The sequence below is a fragment of the Phyllobates terribilis genome, unplaced genomic scaffold (genome assembly GCF_046119375.1).
Source record: "Phyllobates terribilis strain yellow unplaced genomic scaffold, ASM4611937v1 Scaffold_5__5_contigs__length_657084704, whole genome shotgun sequence".
Lineage (NCBI taxonomy): Eukaryota > Metazoa > Chordata > Amphibia > Anura > Dendrobatidae > Phyllobates > Phyllobates terribilis.
In genome coordinates, this window is record NW_027362765.1 from 346,438,986 (window position 1) to 346,464,224 (window position 25,239).

Genomic DNA, 25,239 nt, shown 5'->3' on the forward strand with positions numbered 1-25,239 from the left:
GTGTTATCTGTGGTGTTACATAGGACTGCAGATCACATCTACTACATTATCTGTACTCAGAGAGTTATCACTGTGTTATCTGTGGTGTTACATAGGACTGCAGGTGACATCACCTACATTATCTGTACTCAGAGATTTATCACTGTGTTATCTGTGGTGTTACATAGGACTGCAGGTGACATCTACTGCATTATCTGTACTCAGAGAGTTATCACTGTGTTATCTGTGGTGTTACATAGGACTGCAGGTGACATCTACTACATTATCTGTACTCAGAGAGTTATCACTGTGTTATCTGTGGTGTTACATAGGACTACAGGTGACATCTACTAGATAATCTGTACTCAGAGAGTTATCACTGTGTTATCTGTGGTGTTACATAGGACTGCAGGTGACATCTACTACATTATCTGTACTCAGAGAGTTATCACTGTGTTATCTGTGGTGTTACATAGGACTGCAGGTGACATCTACTACATTATCTGTACTCAGAGCGTTATCACTGTTATCTGTGGTGTTACATAGGACTGCAGGTGACATCTACTACATTATGTGTACTCAGAGAGTTACCACTGTGTTACCTGTGGTGTTACATAGGACTGCAGTTGACATCTCCTACATTATCTATACTCAGAGAGTTATCACTGTGTTATCTGTGGTGTTACATAGGACTGCAGGTGACATATACTACACTATCTGTACTCAGCGAGTTATCACTGTATTATCTGTGGTGTTACATAGGACTGCAGGTGACATCTACTACATTATCTGTACTCAGAGAGTTATCACTGTGTTATCTGTGGTGTTACATAGGACTGCAGGTGACATCTACTACATTATCTGTACTCAGAGAGTTATCACTGTGTTATCTGTGGTGTTACATAGGACTGCAGATGACATCTACTAGATTATCTGTACTCAGAGAGTTATCACTGTGTTATCTGTGGTGTTACATAGGACTGCAGGTGACATCTACTACATTATCTGTACTCAGAGAGTTATCACTGTGTTATCTGTGGTGTTACATAGGACTGCAGGTGACATCTACTACATTATCTGTACTCAGAGAGTTATCACTGTGTTATCTGTGGTGTTACATAGGACTGCAGGTGACATCTACTACATTATCTGTACTCAGAGCGTTATCACTGTTATCTGTGGTGTTACATAGGACTGCAGGTGACATCTACTACATTATCTCTATTCAGAGAGATATCACTGTGTTATCTGTGGTGTTACATAGGACTGCAGATCACATCTACTACATTATCTGTACTCAGAGAGTTATCACTGTGTTATCTGTGGTGTTACATAGGACTGCAGGTGACATCACCTACATTATCTGTACTCAGAGATTTATCACTGTGTTATCTGTGGTGTTACATAGGACTGCAGGTGACATCTACTGCATTATCTGCACTCAGAGAGTTATCACCGTGTTATCTGTGGTGTTACATAGGACTGCAGGTGACATCTACTACATTATCTGTACTCAGAGAGTTATCACTGTGTTATCTGTGGTGTTACATAGGACTGCAGGTGACATCTACTACATTATCTGTACTCAGAGAGTTATCACTGTGTTATCCGTGGTGTTACATAGGACTGCAGATGACATCTACTACATTATCTGTACTCAGAGAGTTATCACTGTGCTATCTGTGGTGTTACATAGGACTGCAGGTGACATCTACTACATTATCTGTACTCAGAGAGTTATCACTGTGTTATCTGTGGTGTTACATAGGACTGCAGGTGACATCTACTACATTATCTATACTCAGAGAGTTATCACTGTGTTATCTGTGGTGTTACATAGGACTGCAAGTGACATCTACTACATTATCTGTACTCAGAGAGCTATCACTGTGTTATCTGTGGTGTAACATAGGACTGCAGATGACATCTATTACATTATCTGTACTCAGAGAGTTATCACTGTGTTATCTGTGGTGTTACATAGGACTGCAGGTGACATCTACTACATTATCTGTACTCAGAGAGTAATCACAGTGTTATCTGTGGTGTTACATAGGACTGCAGGTGACATCTACTACATTATCTGTACTCAGAGATATCACTGTGTTATCTGTGGTGTTACATAGGACTGCAGGTGACATCTACTACATTATCTGTACTCAGAGAGTTATCACAGTGTTATCTGTGGTGTTACATAGGACTGCAGGTGACATCTACTACATTATCTGTACTCAGAGAGTTATCACTGTGTTATCTGTGGTGTTACATAGGACTGCAGGTGACATCTACTACATTATCTGTACTCAGAGAGGTATCACTGTGTTATCTGTGGTGTTACATAGGACTGCAGGTGACATATACTACATTATCTGTACTCAGAGAGATATCACTGTGTTATCTGTGGTGTTACATAGGACTGCAGGTGACATCTACTACATTATCTGTACTCAGAGAGTTATCACTGTGTTATCTGTGGTGTTACATAGGACTGCAGGTGACATCTACTACATTATCTGTACTCAGAGAGTAATCACAGTGTTATCTGTGGTGTTACATAGGACTGCAGGTGACATCTACTACATTATCTGTACTCAGAGATATCACTGTGTTATCTGTGGTGTTACATAGGACTGCAGGTGACATCTACTACATTATCTGTACTCAGAGAGTTATCACAGTGTTATCTGTGGTGTTACATAGGACTGCAGGTGACATCTACTACATTATCTGTACTCAGAGAGTTATCACTGTGTTATCTGTGGTGTTACATAGGACTGCAGGTGACATCTACTACATTATCTGTACTCAGAGAGGTATCACTGTGTTATCTGTGGTGTTACATAGGACTGCAGGTGACATATACTACATTATCTGTACTCAGAGAGATATCACTGTGTTATCTGTGGTGTTACATAGGACTGCAGGTGACATCTACTACATTATCTGTACTCAGAGAGTTATCACTGTGTTATCTGTGGTGTTACATAGGACTGCAGGTGACATATACTACATTATCTGTACTCAGAGAGATATCACTGTGTTATCTGTGGTGTTACATAGGACTGCTGGTGACATCTACTACATTATCTGTACTCATAGAGTTATCACAGTGTTATCTGTGGTGTTACATAGGACTGCAGGTGACCTCTACTACATTATCTGTACTCAGAGAGTTATCACCGTGTTATCTGTGGTGTTACATAGGACTGCAGGTGACATCTACTACATTATCTGTACTCAGAGAGTTATCACTGTGTTATCTGTGGTGTTACATAGGACTGCAGGTGACATCTACTACATTATCTGTACTCAGAGAGTTATCACTGTGTTATCTGTGGTGTTACATAGGACTGCATGTGATATCTACTACATTATCTCTATTCAGAGAGTTATCACTGTGTTATCTGTGGTGTTACATAGGACTGCAGGTGACATCTACTACATTATCTGTACTCAGAGAGATATCACTGTGTTATCTGTGGTGTTACATAGGACTGCATGTGACATATACTACATTATCTGTACTCAGAGAGATATCACTGTATTATCTGTGGTGTTACATAGGACTGCAGGTGACATCTACTACATTATCTGTACTCAGAGAGTTATCACTGTGTTATCTGTGGTGTTACATAGGACTGCAGGTGACATCTACTACATTATCTGTACTCAGAGAGATATCACTGTGTTATCTGTGGTGTTACATAGGACTGCAGGTGACATCTACTACATTATCTGTACTCAGAGAGTTATCACTGTGTTATCTGTGGTGTTACATAGGACTGCATGTGATATCTACTACATTATCTCTATTCAGAGAGTTATCACTGTGTTATCTGTGGTGTTACATAGGACTGCAGGTGACATCTACTACATAATCTGTACTCAGAGAGTTATCACTGTGTTATCTGTGGTGTTACATAGGACTGCAGGTGACATCTACTACATTATCTGTACTCAGAGAGATATCACTGTGTTATCTGTGGTGTTACATAGGACTGCAGGTGACATCTACTACATTATCTGTACTCAGAGAGATATCACTGTGTTATCTGTGGTGTTACATAGGACTGCAGGTGACATCTACTACATTATCTGTACTCAGAGAGATATCACTGTGTTATCTGTGGTGTTACATAGGACTGCAGGTGACATCTACTACATTATCTGTACTCAGAGAGTTATCACAGTGTTATCTGTGGTGTTACATAGGACTGCAGGTGACCTCTACTACATTATCTGTACTCAGAGAGTTATCACTGTGTTATCTGTGGTGTTACATAGGACTGCAGGTGATCTCTACTACATTATCTGTACTCAGAGAGTTATCACTGTGTTATCTGTGGTGTTACTTAGGACTGCAGGTGACATCTACTACATTATCTGTACTCGGAGAGATATCACTGTGTTATCTGTGGTGTTACATAGGACTGCAGGTGACAACTACTACATTATCTATACTCAGAGAGTTATCACTGTGTTATCTGTGGTGTTACATAGGACTGCAGGTGACATATACTACACTATCTGTACTCAGCGAGTTATCACTGTATTATCTGTGGTGTTACATAGGACTGCAGGTGACATCTACTACATTATCTGTACTCAGAGAGTTATCACTGTGTTATCTGTGGTGTTACATAGGACTGCAGGTGACATCTACTACATTATCTGTACTCAGAGAGTTATCACTGTGTTATCTGTGGTGTTACATAGGACTGCAGATGACATCTACTAGATTATCTGTACTCAGAGAGTTATCACTGTGTTATCTGTGGTGTTACATAGGACTGCAGGTGACATCTACTACATTATCTGTACTCAGAGAGTTATCACTGTGTTATCTGTGGTGTTACATAGGACTGCAGGTGACATCTACTACATTATCTGTACTCAGAGAGTTATCACTGTGTTATCTGTGGTGTTACATAGGACTGCAGGTGACATCTACTACATTATCTGTACTCAGAGAGTTATCACTGTTATCTGTGGTGTTACATAGGACTGCAGGTGACATCTACTACATTATCTCTATTCAGAGAGATATCACTGTGTTATCTGTGGTGTTACATAGGGACTGCAGATCACATCTACTACATTATCTGTACTCAGAGAGTTATCACTGTGTTATCTGTGGTGTTACATAGGACTGCAGGTGACATCACCTACATTATCTGTACTCAGAGATTTATCACTGTGTTATCTGTGGTGTTACATAGGACTGCAGGTGACATCTACTGCATTATCTGCACTCAGAGAGTTATCACCGTGTTATCTGTGGTGTTACATAGGACTGCAGGTGACATCTACTACATTATCTGTACTCAGAGAGTTATCACTGTGTTATCTGTGGTGTTACATAGGACTGCAGGTGACATCTACTACATTATCTGTACTCAGAGAGTTATCACTGTGTTATCTGTGGTGTTACATAGGACTGCAGGTGACATCTACTACATTATCTGTACTCAGAGAGTTATCACTGTGTTATCTGTGGTGTTACATAGGACTGCAGATGACATCTACTAGATTATCTGTACTCAGAGAGTTATCACAGTGTTATCTGTGGTGTTACATAGGACTGCAGGTGACATCTACTACATTATCTGTACTCAGAGAGTTATCACTGTGTTATCTGTGGTGTTACATAGGACTGCAGGTGACATCTACTACATTATCTGTACTCAGAGAGTTATCACTGTGTTATCTGTGGTGTTACATAGGACTGCAGGTGACATCTACTACATTATCTGTACTCAGAGAGATATCACTGTGTTATCTGTGGTGTTACATAGGACTGCAGATGACATCTACTACATTATCTGTACTCAGAGAGTTATCACTGTGTTATCTGTGGTGTTACATAGGACTGCAGGTGACATCTACTACATTATCTGTACTCAGAGAGTTATCACTGTGTTATCTGTGGTGTTACATAGGACTGCAGGTGACATCTACTACATTATCTGTACTCAGAGAGTTATCACTGTGTTATCTGTGGTGTTACATAGGACTGCAGGTGACATCTACTACATTATCTGTACTCAGAGAGTTATCACAGTGTTATCTGTGGTGTTACATAGGACTGCAGGTGACATCTACTACATTATCTGTACTCAGAGAGTTATCACTGTGTTATCTGTGGTGTTACATAGGACTGCAGGTGACATCTACTACATTATCTGTACTCAGAGAGATATCACTGTGTTATCTGTGGTGTTACATAGGACTGCAGGTGACATCTACTACATTATCTGTACTCAGAGAGTTATCACTGTGTTATCTGTGGTGTTACATAGGACTGCAGGTGACATATACTACATTATCTGTACTCAGAGAGATATCACTGTGTTATCTGTGGTGTTACATAGGACTGCTGGTGACATCTACTACATTATCTGTACTCATAGAGTTATCACAGTGTTATCTGTGGTGTTACATAGGACTGCAGGTGACTCTACTACATTATCTGTACTCAGAGAGTTATCACCGTGTTATCTGTGGTGTTACATAGGACTGCAGGTGACATCTACTACATTATCTGTACTCAGAGAGTTATCACTGTGTTATCTGTGGTGTTACATAGGACTGCAGGTGACATCTACTACATTATCTGTACTCAGAGAGTTATCACTGTGTTATCTGTGGTGTTACATAGGACTGCATGTGATATCTACTACATTATCTCTATTCAGAGAGTTATCACTGTGTTATCTGTGGTGTTACATAGGACTGCAGGTGACATCTACTACATTATCTGTACTCAGAGAGATATCACTGTGTTATCTGTGGTGTTACATAGGACTGCAGGTGACATATACTACATTATCTGTACTCAGAGAGATATCACTGTATTATCTGTGGTGTTACATAGGACTGCAGGTGACATCTACTACATTATCTGTACTCAGAGAGTTATCACTGTGTTATCTGTGGTGTTACATAGGACTGCAGGTGACATCTACTACATTATCTGTACTCAGAGAGATATCACTGTGTTATCTGTGGTGTTACATAGGACTGCAGGTGACATCTACTACATTATCTGTACTCAGAGAGTTATCACTGTGTTATCTGTGGTGTTACATAGGACTGCATGTGATATCTACTACATTATCTCTATTCAGAGAGTTATCACTGTGTTATCTGTGGTGTTACATAGGACTGCAGGTGACATCTACTACATAATCTGTACTCAGAGAGTTATCACTGTGTTATCTGTGGTGTTACATAGGACTGCAGGTGACATCTACTACATATCTGTACTCAGAGAGATATCACTGTGTTATCTGTGGTGTTACATAGGACTGCAGGTGACATCTACTACATTATCTGTACTCAGAGAGTTATCACAGTGTTATCTGTGGTGTTACATAGGACTGCAGGTGACCTCTACTACATTATCTGTACTCAGAGAGTTATCACTGTGTTATCTGTGGTGTTACATAGGACTGCAGGTGATCTCTACTACATTATCTGTACTCAGAGAGTTATCACTGTGTTATCTGTGGTGTTACTTAGGACTGCAGGTGACATCTACTACATTATCTGTACTCGGAGAGATATCACTGTGTTATCTGTGGTGTTACATAGGACTGCAGGTGACAACTACTACATTATCTGTACTCATAGAGTTATCACTGTGTTATCTGTGGTGTTACATAGGACTGCAGGTGACATCTACTACATTATCTGCACTCAGAGAGATATCACTGTGTTATCTGTGGTGTTACATAGGACTGCAGGTGGCATCTACTACATTATCTGTACTCAGAGAGTTATCACTGTGTTATCTGTGGTGTTACATAGGACTGCATGTGATATCTACTATATTATCTCTATTCAGAGAGTTATCACTGTGTTATCTGTGGTGTTACATAGGACTGCAGGTGACATCTACTACATTATCTGTACTCAGAGAGTTATCACTGTGTTATCTGTGGTGTTACATAGGACTGCAGGTGACATCTACTACATTATCTCTATTCAGAGAGTTATCACTGTGTTATCTGTGGTGTTACATAGGACTGCAGGTGACATCTACTACATTATCTCTATTCAGAGAGTTATCACTGTGTTATCTGTGGTGTTACATAGGACTGCAGGTGACATCTACTACATTATCTCTATTCAGAGAGTTATCACCGTGTTATCTGTGGTGTTACATAGGACTGCAGGTGACATCTACTACATTATCTCTATTCAGAGAGTAATCACTGTGTTATCTGTGGTGTTACATAGGACTGCAGGTGACATCTACTACATTATCTCTATTCAGAGAGTTATCACTGTGTTATCTGTGGTGTTACATAGGACTGCAGGTGACATCTACTACATTATCTGTACTCAGAGAGATATCACTGTGTTATCTGTGGTGTTACATAGGACTGCATGTGATATCTACTACATTATCTCTATTTAGAGAGTTATCACTGTGTTATCTGTGGTGTTACATAGGACTGCAGGTGACATATACTACATTATCTATATTCAGAGAGTTATCACTGTGTTATCTGTGGTGTTACATAGGACTGCAGGTGACATCTACTACATTATCTGTACTCAGAGAGTTATCACTGTGTTATCTGTGGTGTTACATAGGACTGCAGGTGACATCTACTACATTATCTCTATTCAGAGAGTTATCACTGTGTTATCTGTGGTGTTACATAGGACTGCAGGTGACATCAACTACATTATCTGTACTCAGAGAGTTGTCACTGTGTTATCTGTGGTGTTACATAGGACTGCAGGTGACATCAACTACATTATCTGTACTCAGAGATTTATCACTGTGTTATCTGTGGTGTTACATAGGACTGCAGGTGACATCTACTACATTATCTATATTCAGAGAGTTATCACTGTGTTATCTGTGGTGTTACATAGGACTGCAGGTGACATCTACTACATTATCTGTACTCAGAGAGTTATCACTGTGTTATCTGTGGTGTTACATAGGACTGCAGTGACATATACTACATTATCTATATTCAGAGAGTTGTCACTGTGTTATCTGTGGTGTTACATAGGACTGCAGGTGACATCTACTACATTATCTCTATTCAGAGAGATATCACTGTGTTATCTGTGGTGTTACATAGGACTGCAGGTGACATCTACTACATTATCTGTACTCAGAGAGTTATCACTGTGTTATCTGTGGTGTTACATAGGACTGCAGGTGACATCTACTACATTATCTGTACTCAGAGCGTTATCACTGTTATCTGTGGTGTTACATAGGACTGCAGGTGACATCTACTACATTATCTCTATTCAGAGAGATATCACTGTGTTATCTGTGGTGTTACATAGGACTGCAGATCACATCTACTACATTATCTGTACTCAGAGAGTTATCACTGTGTTATCTGTGGTGTTACATAGGACTGCAGGTGACATCACCTACATTATCTGTACTCAGAGATTTATCACTGTGTTATCTGTGGTGTTACATAGGACTGCAGGTGACATCTACTACATTATCTGCACTCAGAGAGTTATCACTGTGTTATCTGTGGTGTTACATAGGACTGCAGGTGACATCACCTACATTATCTGTACTCAGAGATTTATCACTGTGTTATCTGTGGTATTACATAGGACTGCAGGTGACATCTACTGCATTATCTGTACTCAGAGAGTTATCACTGTGTTATCTGTGGTGTTACATAGGACTGCAGGTGACATCTACTACATTATCTGTACTCAGAGAGTTATCACTGTGTTATCTGTGGTGTTACATAGGACTGCAGGTGACATCTACTACATTATCTGTACTCAGAGAGTTATCACTGTGTTATCTGTGGTGTTACATAGGACTGCAGGTGACATCTACTACATTATCTGCACTCAGAGAGTTATCACCGTGTTATCTGTGGTGTTACATAGGACTGCAGGTGACATCTACTACATTATCTGTACTCAGAGAGTTATCACTGTGTTATCTGTGGTGTTACATAGGACTGCAGGTGACATCTACTACATTATCTGTACTCAGAGAGTTATCACTGTGTTATCTGTGGTGTTACATAGGACTGCAGGTGACATCTACTACATTATCTGTACTCAGAGCGTTATCACTGTTATCTGTGGTGTTACATAGGACTGCAGGTGACATCTACTACATTATGTGTACTCAGAGAGTTACCACTGTGTTACCTGTGGTGTTACATAGGACTGCAGGTGACATCTCCTACATTATCTATACTCAGAGAGTTATCACTGTGTTATCTGTGGTGTTACATAGGACTGCAGGTGACATATACTACACTATCTGTACTCAGCGAGTTATCACTGTATTATCTGTGGTGTTACATAGGACTGCAGGTGACATCTACTACATTATCTGTACTCAGAGAGTTATCACTGTGTTATCTGTGGTGTTACATAGGACTGCAGGTGACATCTACTACATTATCTGTACTCAGAGAGTTATCACTGTGTTATCTGTGGTGTTACATAGGACTGCAGATGACATCTACTAGATTATCTGTACTCAGAGAGTTATCACTGTGTTATCTGTGGTGTTACATAGGACTGCAGGTGACATCTACTACATTATCTGTACTCAGAGAGATATCACTGTGTTATCTGTGGTGTTACATAGGACTGCAGGTGACATCTACTACATTATCTGTACTCAGAGAGTTATCACTGTGTTATCTGTGGTGTTACATAGGACTGCAGGTGACATCTACTACATTATCTGTACTCAGAGCGTTATCACTGTTATCTGTGGTGTTACATAGGACTGCAGGTGACATCTACTACATTATCTCTATTCAGAGAGATATCACTGTGTTATCTGTGGTGTTACATAGGACTGCAGATCACATCTACTACATTATCTGTACTCAGAGAGTTATCACTGTGTTATCTGTGGTGTTACATAGGACTGCAGGTGACATCACCTACATTATCTGTACTCAGAGATTTATCACTGTGTTATCTGTGGTGTTACATAGGACTGCAGGTGACATCTACTGCATTATCTGCACTCAGAGAGTTATCACCGTGTTATCTGTGGTGTTACATAGGACTGCAGGTGACATCTACTACATTATCTGTACTCAGAGTTATCACTGTGTTATCTGTGGTGTTACATAGGACTGCAGGTGACATCTACTACATTATCTGTACTCAGAGAGTTATCACTGTGTTATCTGTGGTGTTACATAGGACTGCAGGTGACATCTACTACATTATCTGTACTCAGAGCGTTATCACTGTTATCTGTGGTGTTACATAGGACTGCAGGTGACATCTACTACATTATCTGTACTCAGAGAGTTACCACTGTGTTACCTGTGGTGTTACATAGGACTGCAGGTGACATCTCCTACATTATCTATACTCAGAGAGTTATCACTGTGTTATCTGTGGTGTTACATAGGACTGCAGGTGACATATACTACACTATCTGTACTCAGCGAGTTATCACTGTATTATCTGTGGTGTTACATAGGACTGCAGGTGACATCTACTACATTATCTGTACTCAGAGAGTTATCACTGTGTTATCTGTGGTGTTACATAGGACTGCAGGTGACATCTACTACATTATCTGTACTCAGAGAGTTATCACTGTGTTATCTGTGGTGTTACATAGGACTTCAGATGACATCTACTAGATTATCTGTACTCAGAGAGTTATCACTGTGTTATCTGTGGTGTTACATAGGACTGCAGGTGACATCTACTACATTATCTGTACTCAGAGAGTTATCACTGTGTTATCTGTGGTGTTACATAGGACTGCCGGTGACATCTACTACATTATCTATACTCAGAGAGTTATCACTGTGTTATCTGTGGTGTTACATAGGACTGCAAGTGACATCTACTACATTATCTGTACTCAGAGAGCTATCACTGTGTTATCTGTGGTGTTACATAGGACTGCAGATGACATCTATTACATTATCTGTACTCAGAGAGTTATCACTGTGTTATCTGTGGTGTTACATAGGACTGCAGGTGACATCTACTACATTATCTGTACTCAGAGAGTAATCACAGTGTTATCTGTGGTGTTACATAGGACTGCAGGTGACATCTACTACATTATCTGTACTCAGAGATATCACTGTGTTATCTGTGGTGTTACATAGGACTGCAGGTGACATCTACTACATTATCTGTACTCAGAGAGTTATCACAGTGTTATCTGTGGTGTTACATAGGACTGCAGGTGACATCTACTACATTATCTGTACTCAGAGAGTTATCACTGTGTTATCTGTGGTGTTACATAGGACTGCAGGTGACATCTACTACATTATCTGTACTCAGAGAGGTATCACTGTGTTATCTGTGGTGTTACATAGGACTGCAGGTGACATATACTACATTATCTGTACTCAGAGAGATATCACTGTGTTATCTGTGGTGTTACATAGGACTGCAGGTGACATCTACTACATTATCTGTACTCAGAGAGTTATCACTGTGTTATCTGTGGTGTTACATAGGACTGCAGGTGACATATACTACATTATCTGTACTCAGAGAGATATCACTGTGTTATCTGTGGTGTTACATAGGACTGCAGGTGACATCTACTACATTATCTGTACTCAGAGATATCACTGTGTTATCTGTGGTGTTACATAGGACTGCAGGTGACATCTACTACATTATCTGTACTCAGAGAGTTATCACAGTGTTATCTGTGGTGTTACATAGGACTGCAGGTGACATCTACTACATTATCTGTACTCAGAGAGTTATCACTGTGTTATCTGTGGTGTTACATAGGACTGCAGGTGACATCTACTACATTATCTGTACTCAGAGAGGTATCACTGTGTTAACTGTGGTGTTACATAGGACTGCAGGTGACATATACTACATTATCTGTACTCAGAGAGATATCACTGTGTTATCTGTGGTGTTACATAGGACTGCAGGTGACATCTACTACATTATCTGTACTCAGAGAGTTATCACTGTGTTATCTGTGGTGTTACATAGGACTGCAGGTGACATCTACTACATTATCTGTACTCAGAGAGATATCACTGTGTTATCTGTGGTGTTACATAGGACTGCTGGTGACATCTACTACATTATCTGTACTCATAGAGTTATCACAGTGTTATCTGTGGTGTTACATAGGACTGCAGGTGACCTCTACTACATTATCTGTACTCAGAGAGTTATCACTGTGTTATCTGTGGTGTTACATAGGACTGCAGGTGACATCTACTACATTATCTGTACTCAGAGAGTTATCACTGTGTTATCTGTGGTGTTACATAGGACTGCAGGTGACATCTACTACATTATCTGTACTCAGAGAGTTATCACTGTGTTATCTGTGGTGTTACATAGGACTGCATGTGATATCTACTACATTATCTCTATTCAGAGAGTTATCACTGTGTTATCTGTGGTGTTACATAGGACTGCAGGTGACATCTACTACATTATCTGTACTCAGAGAGATATCACTGTGTTATCTGTGGTGTTACATAGGACTGCAGGTGACATCTACTACATTATCTGTACTCAGAGAGTTATCACTGTGTTATCTGTGGTGTTACATAGGACTGCAGGTGACATATACTACATTATCTGTACTCAGAGAGATATCACTGTGTTATCTGTGGTGTTACATAGGACTGCAGGTGACATCTACTACATTATCTGTACTCAGAGAGTTATCACAGTGTTATCTGAGGTGTTACATAGGACTGCAGCTGACATCTACTACATTATCTGTACTCAGAGAGTTATCACTGTGTTATCTGTGGTGTTACATAGGACTGCATGTGACATCTACTACATTATCTGTACTCAGAGAGATATCACTGTGTTATCTGTGGTGTTACATAGGACTGCGGGTGACATCTACTACATTATCTGTACTCAGAGAGATATCACTGTGTTATCTGTGGTGTTACATAGGACTGCAGGTGACAGCTACTACATTATCTGTACTCAGAGAGTTATCACAGTGTTATCTGTGGTGTTACATAGGACTGCAGGTGACCTCTACTACATTATCTGTACTCAGAGAGTTATCACTGTGTTATCTGTGGTGTTACATAGGACTGCATGTTATATCTACTACATTATCTGTACTCAGAGAGTTATCACTGTGTTATCTGTGGTGTTACATAGGACTGCAGGTGACATCTACTACATTATCTGTACTCAGAGAGATATCACTGTGTTATCTGTGGTGTTACATAGGACTGCAGGTGACATCTACTACATTATCTGTACTCAGAGAGTTATCACTGTGTTATCTGTGGTGTTACATAGGACTGCAGGTGACATCTACTACATTATCTGTACTCAGAGAGTTATCACTGTGTTATCTGTGGTGTTACATAGGACTGCATGTGATATCTACTACATTATCTGTACTCAGAGAGTTATCACTGTGTTATCTGTGGTGTTACATAGGACTGCATGTGATATCTACTACATTATCTGTACTCAGAGAGTTATCACTGTGTTATCTGTGGTGTTACATAGGACTGCAGGTGACATCTACTACATTATCTGTACTCAGAGAGTTATCACTGTGTTATCTGTGGTGTTACATAGGACTGCATGTGATATCTACTACATTATCTGTACTCAGAGAGTTATCACTGTGTTATCTGTGGTGTTACATAGGACTGCAGGTGACATCTACTACATTATCTCTGTTCAGAGAGTTATCACTGTGTTATCTGTGGTGATACATAGGACTGCAGGTGACATCTACTACATTATCTGTACTCAGAGAGTTATCACTGTGTTATCTGTGGTGTTACATAGGACTGCAGGTGACATCTACTACATTATCTCTATTCAGAGAGTTATCACTGTGTTATCTGTGGTGTTACATAGGACTGCAGGTGACATCTACTACATTATCTGTACTCAGAGAGTTATCACTGTGTTATCTGTGGTGATACATAGGACTGCAGGTGACATCTACTACATTATCTCTATTCAGAGAGTTATCACTGTGTTATCTGTGGTGTTACATAGGACTGCAGGTGACATCTACTACATTATCTGTACTCAGAGAGTTATCACTGTGTTATCTGTGGTGTTACATAGGACTGCAGGTGACATCTACTACATTATCTGTACTCAGAGAGTTATCACTGTGTTATCTGTGGTGTTACATAGGACTGCAGGTGACATCTACTACATTATCTCTATTCAGAGAGTTATCACTGTGTTATCTGTGGTGTTACATAGGACTGCAGGTGACATCTACTACATTATCTGTACTCAGAGAGTTATCACTGTGTTATCTGTGGTGATACATAGGACTGCAGGTGACATCTACTACATTATCTCTATTCAGAGAGTTATCACTGTGTTATCTGTGGTGTTACATAGGACTGCAGGTGACATCTACTACATTATCTGTACTCAGAGAGTTATCACTGTGTTATCTGTGGTGTTACATAGGACTGCAGGTGACATCTACTACATTATCTGTACTCAGAGAGTTATCACTGTGTTATCTGTGGTGTTACATAGGACTGCAGGTGACATCTACTACATTATCTGTACTCAGAGAGTTATCACTGTGTTATCTGTGGTGTTACATAGGACTGCAGGTGACATCTACTACATTATCTGTACTCAGAGAGTTATCACTGTGTTATCTGTGGTGTTACATAGGACTGCAGGTGACATCTACTACATTATCTGTACTCAGAGAGTTATCACTGTGTTATCTGTGGTGTTACATAGGACTGCATGTGATATCTACTACATTATCTCTATTCAGAGAAATATCACTGTGTTATCTGTGGTGTTACATAGGACTGCAGGTGACATCTACTACATTATCTCTATTCAGAGAGTTATCACTGTGTTATCTGTGGTGTTACATAGGACTGCAGGTGACGTCTACTACATTATCTGTACTCAGAGAGTTATCACTGTGTTATCTGTGGTGTTACATAGGACTGCAGGTGACATCTACTACATTATCTCTATTCAGAGAGTTATCACTGTGTTATCTGTGGTGTTACATAGGACTGCAGGTGACATCTACTACATTATCTGTACTCAGAGAGTTATCACTGTGTTATCTGTGGTGTTACATAGGACTGCAGGTGACATCTACTACATTATCTGTACTCAGACAGTTATCACTGTGTTATCTGTGGTGTTACATAGGACTGCAGGTGACATCTACTACATTATCTGTACTCAGAGAGTTATCACTGTGTTATCTGTGGTGTTACATAGGACTGCAGGTGACATCTACTACATTATCTGTACTCAGAGAGTTATCACTGTGTTATCTGTGGTGTTACATAGGACTGCAGGTGACATCTACTACATTATCTGTACTCAGAGAGTTATCACTGTGTTATCTGTGGTGTTACATAGGACTGCATGTGATATCTACTACATTATCTCTATTCAGAGAAATATCACTGTGTTATCTGTGGTGTTACATAGGACTGCAGGTGACATCTACTACATTATCTCTATTCAGAGAGTTATCACTGTGTTATCTGTGGTGTTACATAGGACTGCAGGTGACATCTACTACATTATCTGTACTCAGAGAGTTATCACTGTGTTATCTGTGGTGTTACATAGGACTGCAGGTGACATCTACTACATTATCTCTATTCAGAGAGTTATCACTGTGTTATCTGTGGTGTTACATAGGACTGCAGGTGACATCTACTACATTATCTGTACTCAGAGAGTTATCACAGTGTTATCTGTGGTGTTACATAGGACTGCAGGTGACATCTACTACATTATCTGTACTCAGAGAGATATCACTGTGTTATCTGTGGTGTTACATAGGACTGCATGTGATATCTACTACATTATCTCTATTCAGAGAGTTATCACTGTGTTATCTGTGGTGTTACATAGGACTGCAGGTGACATCTACATTATCTGTACTCAGAGAGTTATCACTGTGTTATCTGTGGTGTTACATAGGACTGCAGGTGACATCTACTACATTATCTCTATTCAGAGAGTTATCACTGTGTTATCTGTGGTGTTACATAGGACTGCAGGTGACATCTACTACATTATCTGTGCTCAGAGAGATATCACTGTGTTATCTGTGGTGTTACATAGGACTGCAGGTGACATCTACTACATTATCTGTACTCAGAGAGTTATCACTGTGTTATCTGTGGTGTTACATAGGACTGCAGGTGACATCTACTACATTATCTGTACTCAGAGAGTTATCACTGTGTTATCTGTGGTGTTACATAGGACTGCAGGTGACATCTACTACATTATCTGTACTCAGAGAGTTATCACAGTGTTATCTGTGGTGTTACATAGGACTGCAGGTGACATCTACTACATTATCTGTACTCAGAGAGTTATCACTGTGTTATCTGTGGTGTTACATAGGACTGCAGGTGACATCTACTAGATTATCTGTACTCAGAGAGTTATCACTGTGTTATCTGTGGTGTTACATAGGACTGCATGTGACATCTACTAGATTATCTGTACTCAGAGAGTTATCACTGTGTTATCTGTGGTGTTACATAGGACTGCAGGTGACATCTACAACATTATCTGCACTCAGAGAGTTATCACTGTGTTATCTGTGGTGTTACATAGGACTGCAGGTGACATCTACTACATTATCTGCACTCAGAGAGTTATCACTGTGTTATCTGTGGTGTTACATAGGACTGCAAGTGACATCTACTACATTATCTGTACTCAGAGAGTTATCACTGTGTTATCTGTGGTGTTACATAGGACTGCAGGTGACATCTACTACATTATCTGTACTCAGAGAGTTATCACTGTGTTATCTGTGGTGTTACATAGGACTGCAGGTGACATCTACTACATTATCTCTATTCAGAGAGTTATCACTGTGTTATCTGTGGTGTTACATAGGACTGCAGGTGACATCTACTACATTATCTGTACTCAGAGAGTTATCACTGTGTTATCTGTGGTGTTACATAGGACTGCAGGTGACATCTACTACATTATCTGTACTCAGAGAGTTATCACTGTGTTATCTGTGGTGTTACATAGGACTGCAGGTGACATCTACTACATTATCTGTACTCAGAGAGTTATCACAGTGTTACCTGTGGTGTTACATAGGACTGCAGGTGACATCTACATTATCTGTACTCAGAGAGTTATCACTGTGTTATATGTGGTGTTACATAGGACTGCAGGTGACATCTACTAGATTATCTGTACTCAGAGAGTTATCACTGTGTTATCTGTGGTGTTACATAGGACTGCATGTGACATCTACTAGATTATCTGTACTCAGAGAGTTATCACTGTGTTATCTGTGGTGTTACATAGGACTGCAGGTGACATCTACAACATTATCTGCACTCAGAGAGTTATCACTGTGTTATCTGTGGTGTTACATAGGACTGCAGGTGACATCTACTACAATATCTGCACTCAGAGAGTTATCACTGTGTTATCTGTGGTGTTACATAGGACTGCAAGTGACATCTACTACATTATCTGTACTCAGAGAGTTATCACTGTGTTATCTGTGGTGTTACATAGGACTGCAGGTGACATCTACTACATTATCTGTACTCAAAGAGTTATTACTGTGTTATCTGTGGTGTTACATAGGACTGCAGGTGACATCTACTACATTATCTGTACTCAGAGAGATATCACTGTGTTATCTGTGGTGTTACATAGGACTGCATGTGACATCTACTACATTATCTGTACTCAGAGAGTTATCACTGTGTTATATGTGGTGTTACATAGGACTGCAGATGACATTTACTACATTATCTGTACTCAGAGAGTTATCACTGTGTTATATGTGGTGTTACATAGGACTGCAGATGACATCTACTACATTATCTGTACTCAGAGAGTTATCACTGTGTTATATGTGGTGTTACATAGGACTGCAGGTGACATCTACTGCATTATCTGTACTCAGAGAGGTATCACTGTGTTATCTGTGGTGTTACATAGGACTGCAGGTGATATCTACTACATTATCTGTACTCAGAGAGTTATCACAGTGTTATCTGTGGTGTTACATAGGACTGCAGGTGACATCTACTACATTATCTGCACTCAGAGAGTTATCAGTGTGTTATCTGTGGTATTACATAGGACTGCAGGTGACATCTACTACATTATCTGTACTCAAAGAGATATCACTGTGTTATCTGTGGTGTTACATGGGACTGCAGATGACATCTACTACATTATCTGTACTCAGAGAGTTATCCCTGTGTTATCTGTGGTGTTACATAGGACTGCAGGTGACATCTACTACATTATCTGTACTCAGAGAGTTATCACTGTGTTATCTGTGGTGTTACATAGGACTGCAGGTGACATCTACTACATTATCTGTACTCAGAGAGTTATCACTGTGTTATCTGTGGTGTTACATAGGACTGCAGGTGACATCTACTACATTATCTGTACTCAGAGAGTTATCACAGTGTTATCTGTGGTGTTACATAGGACTGCAGGTGACATCTACTACATTATCTGTACTCAGAGAGTTATCACTGTGTTATCTGTGGTTTTACATAGGACTGCAGGTGACATCTACTACATTATCTGTACTCAGAGAGGTATCACTGTGTTATCTGTGGTGTTACATAGGACTGCAGGTGACATATACTGCATTATCTGTACTCAGAGAGATATCACTGTGTTATCTGTGGTGTTACATAGGACTGCAGGTGACATCTACTAGATTATCTGTACTCAGAGAGTTATCACTGTGTTATCTGTGGTGTTACATAGGACTGCAGGTGACATATACTACATTATCTGTACTCAGAGAGATATCACTGTGTTATCTGTGGTGTTACATAGGACTGCAGGAGACCTCTACTACATTATCTGTACTCAGAGAGTTATCACTGTGTTATCTGTGGTGTTACATAGGACTGCAGGTGACATCTACTACATTATCTGTACTCAGAGAGATATCACTGTGTTATCTGTGGTGTTACATAGGACTGCAGGTGACATCTACTACATTATCTGTACTCAGAGTTATCACTGTGTTATCTGTGGTGTTACATAGGACTGCATGTGATATCTACTACATTATCTCTTTTCAGAGAGTTATCACTGTGTTATCTGTGGTGTTACATAGGACTGCAGGTGACATCTACTACATTATCTGTACTCAGAGAGATATCACTGTGTTATCTGTGGTGTTACATAGGACTGCAGGTGACATCTACTAGATTATCTGTACTCAGAGAGTTATCACTGTGTTATCTGTGGTGTTACATAGGACTGCAGGTGACATCTACTACATTATCTGTACTCAGAGAGTTATCACTGTGTTATCTGTGGTGTTACATAGGACTGCAGGTGACATCTACTACATTATCTATACTCAGAGAGTTATCACTGTGTTATCTGTGGTGTTACATAGGACTGCAAGTGACATCTACCACATTATCTGTACTCAGAGAGTTATCACTGTGTTATCTGTGGTGTTACATAGGACTGCAGGTGACATCTATTACATTATCTGTACTCAGAGAGTTATCACTGTGTTATCTGTGGTGTTACATAGGACTGCAGGTGACATCTGCTACATTATCTGTACTCAGAGAGTTATCACTGTGTTATATGTGGTGTTACATAGGACTGCAGGTGACATCTACTAGATTATTTGTACTCAGAGAGTTATCACTGTGTTATCTGAGGTGTTACATAGGACTGCAGGTGACATCTACTACATTATCTGTACTCAGAGAGTAATCACAGTGTTATCTGTGGTGTTACATAGGACTGCAGGTGACATCTACTACATTATCTGTACTCAGAGAGTTATCACTGTGTTATCTGTGGTGTTACATAGGACTGCAGGTGACATCTACTACATTATCTGTACTCAGAGAGATATCACTGTGTTATCTGTGGTGTTACATAGGACTGCAGGTGACATCTACTACATTATCTGTACTCAGAGAGTTATCACTGTGCTATCTGTGATGTTACATAGGACTGCAGGTGACATCTACTACATTATCTGTACTCAGAGAGTTATCACTGTGTTATATGTGGTGTTACATAGGACTGCAGATGACATCTACTACATTATCTGTACTCAGAGAGTTATCACAGTGTTATCTGTGGTGTTACATAGGACTGCAGGTGACATCTACTACATTATCTGTACTCAGGGAGTTATCACTGTGTTATATGTGGTGTTACATAGGACTGCAGATGACATCTACTACATTATCTGTACTCAGAGAGTTATCACTGTGTTATCTGTGGTGTTACATAGGACTGCAGGTGACATCTACTACATTATCTGTACTCAGAGAGATATCACTGTGTTATCTGTGGTGTTACATAGGACTGCAGGAGACCTCTACTACATTATCTGTACTCAGAGAGTTATCACTGTGTTATCTGTGGTGTTACATAGGACTGCAGGTGACATCTACTACATTATCTGTACTCAGAGAGATATCACTGTGTTATCTGTGGTGTTACATAGGACTGCAGGTGACATCTACTACATTATCTGTACTCAGAGAGATATCACTGTGTTATCTGTGGTGTTACATAGGACTGCAGGTGACATCTACTACATTATCTGTACTCAGAGAGATATCACTGTGTTATCTGTGGTGTTACATAGGACTGCTGGTGACATCTACTACATTATCTGTACTCAGAGAGATATCACTGTGCTATCTGTGGTGTTACATAGGACAGCAGGTGACATCTACTACATTATCTGTACTCAGAGAGATATCAATGTGTTATCTGTGGTGTTACATAGGACTGCTGGTGACATCTACTACATTATCTGTACTCAGAGAGTTATCACTGTGTTATCTGTGGTGTTACATAGGACTGCAGGTGACATCTACTACATTATCTGTACTCAGAGAGTTATCACTGTGCTATCTGTGGTGTTACATAGGACAGCAGGTGACATCTACTACATTATCTGTACTCAGAGAGATATCACTGTGTTATCTGTGGTGTTACATAGGACTGCATGTGACATCTACTACATTATCTGTACTCAGAGAGTTATCACTGTGTTATCTGTGGTGTTACATAGGACTGCAGGTGACATCTACTACATTATCTGTACTCAGAGAGATATCACTGTGTTATCTGTGGTGTTACATAGGACTGCAGGTGACATCTACTACATTATCTGTACTCAGAGAGATATCACTGTGTTATCTGTGGTGTTACAAAGGACTGCAGGTGACATCTACTACATTATCTGTACTCAGAGAGTTATCACTGTGTTATCTGTGGTGTTACATAGGACTGCAGGTGACATCTACTACATTATCTGTACTCAGAGAGATATCACTGTGTTATCTGTGGTGTTACATAGGACTGCAGGTGACATCTATTACATTATCTGTACTCAGAGAGATATCACTGTGTTATCTGTGGTGTTACATAGGACTGCTGGTGACATCTACTACATTATCTGTACTCAGAGAGTTATCACTGTGTTATCTGTGGTGTTACATAGGACTGCAGGTGACATCTACTACATTATCTGTACTCAGAGAGTTATCACTGTGTTATCTGTGGTGTTACAAAGGACTGCAGGTGACATCTACTACATTATCTGTACTCAGAGAGGTATCACTGTGTTATCTGTGGTGTTACATAGGACTGCAGGTGACATCTACTACATTATCTGTACTCAGTGAGTTATCACTGTGTTATCTGTGGTGTTACATAGGACTGCAGGTGACATCTACTACATTATCTGTACTCAGAGAGATATCACTGTGTTATCTGTGGTGTTACATAGGACTGCAGGTGACATCTACTACATTATCTGTACTCAGTGAGTTATCACTGTGTTATCTGTGGTGTTACATAGGACTGCAGGTGACATCTACTACATTATCTGTACTCAGAGAGTTATCACTGTGTTATCTGTGGTGTTACATAGGACTGCAGGTGACATCTACTACATTATCTGTACTCAGAGAGGTATCACTGTGTTATCTGTGGTGTTACATAGGACTGCAGGTGACATCTACTACATTATCTGTACTCAGTGAGTTATCACTGTGTTATCTGTGGTGTTACATAGGACTGCAGGTGACATCTACTACATTATCTGTACTCAGAGAGTTATCACTGTGTTATCTGTGGTGTTACATAGGACTGCAGGTGACATCTACTACATTATCTGTACTCAGTGAGTTATCACTGTGTTATCTGTGGTGTTACATAGGACTGCAGGTGACCTCTACTACATTATCTGTACTCAGAGAGTTATCACTGTGTTATCTGTGGTGTTACATAGGACTGCAGGTGACATCTACTACATTATCTGTACTCAGAGAGATATCACTGTGTTATCTGTGGTGTTACATAGGACTGCAGGTGACATCTACTACATTATCTGTACTCAGAGAGTTATCACTGTGTTATCTGTGGTGTTACATAGGACTGCAGGTGACATCTACTACATTATCTGTACTCAGAGAGATATCACTGTGTTATCTGTGGTGTTACATAGGACTGCAGGTGATATCTACTACATTATCTCTATTCAGAGAGTTATCACTGTGTTATCTGTGGTGTTACATAGGACTGCAGGTGACATCTACTACATTATCTGTACTCAGAGAGTTATCACTGTGTTATCTGTGGTGTTACATAGGACTGCAGGTGACATCTACTACATTATCTCTATTCAGAGAGTTATCACTGTGTTATCTGTGGTGTTACATAGGACTGCAGGTGACATCTACTACATTATCTCTATTCAGAGAGTTATCATTGTGTTATCTGTGGTGTTACATAGGACTGCAGGTGACATCTACTACATTATCTGTACTCAGAGAGATATCACTGTGTTATCTGTGGTGTTACATAGGACTGCAGGTGACATCTGCTACATTATCTGTACTCATAGAGTTATCACTGTGTTATCTGTGGTGTTACATAGGACTGCAGGTGACATCTACTATATTATCTGTACTCAGAGAGATATCACTGTGTTATCTGTGGTGTTACATAGGACTGCAGGTGATATCTACTACATTATCTCTATTCAGAGAGTTATCACTGTGTTATCTGTGGTGTTACATAGGACTGCAGGTGACATCTACTACATTATCTGTACTCAGAGAGTTATCACTGTGTTATCTGTGGTGTTACATAGGACTGCATGTGATATCTACTACATTATCTGTACTCAGAGAGTTATCACTGTGTTATCTGTGGTGTTACATAGGACTGCAGGTGACATCTACTACATTATCTCTATTCAGAGAGTTATCACTGTGTTATCTGTGGTGTTACATAGGACTGCAGGTGACATCTACTACATTATCTGTACTCAGAGAGATATCACTGTGTTATCTGTGGTGTTACATAGGACTGCATGTGATATCTACTACATTATCTCTATTCAGAGAGTTATCACTGTGTTATCTGTGGTGTTACATAGGACTGCAGGTGACATCTACTACATTATCTGTACTCAGAGAGATATCACTGTGTTATCTGTGGTGTTACATAGGACTGCAGGTGATATCTACTACATTATCTCTATTCAGAGAGTTATCACTGTGTTATCTGTGGTGTTACATAGGACTGCAGGTGACATCTACTACATTATCTGTACTCAGAGAGTTATCACTGTGTTATCTGTGGTGTTACATAGGACTGCATGTGATATCTACTACATTATCTGTACTCAGAGAGTTATCACTGTGTTATCTGTGGTGTTACATAGGACTGCAGGTGACATCTACTACATTATCTGTACTCAGAGAGTTATCACTGTGTTATCTGTGGTGTTACATAGGACTGCATGTGATATCTACTACATTATCTGTACTCAGAGAGTTATCACTGTGTTATCTGTGGTGTTACATAGGACTGCATGTGATATCTACTACATTATCTGTACTCAGAGAGTTATCACTGTGTTATCTGTGGTGTTACATAGGACTGCAGGTGACATCTACTACATTATCTCTATTCAGAGAGTTATCACTGTGTTATCTGTGGTGTTACATAGGACTGCAGGTGACATCTACTACATTATCTCTATTCAGAGAGTTATCACTGTGTTATCTGTGGTGTTACATAGGACTGCATGTGATATCTACTACATTATCTGTACTCAGAGAGTTATCACTGTGTTATCTGTGGTGTTACATAGGACTGCAGGTGACATCTACTACATTATCTCTATTCAGAGAGATATCACTGTGTTATCTGTGGTGTTACATAGGACTGCAGGTGACATCTACTACATTATCTGTACTCAGAGAGATATCACTG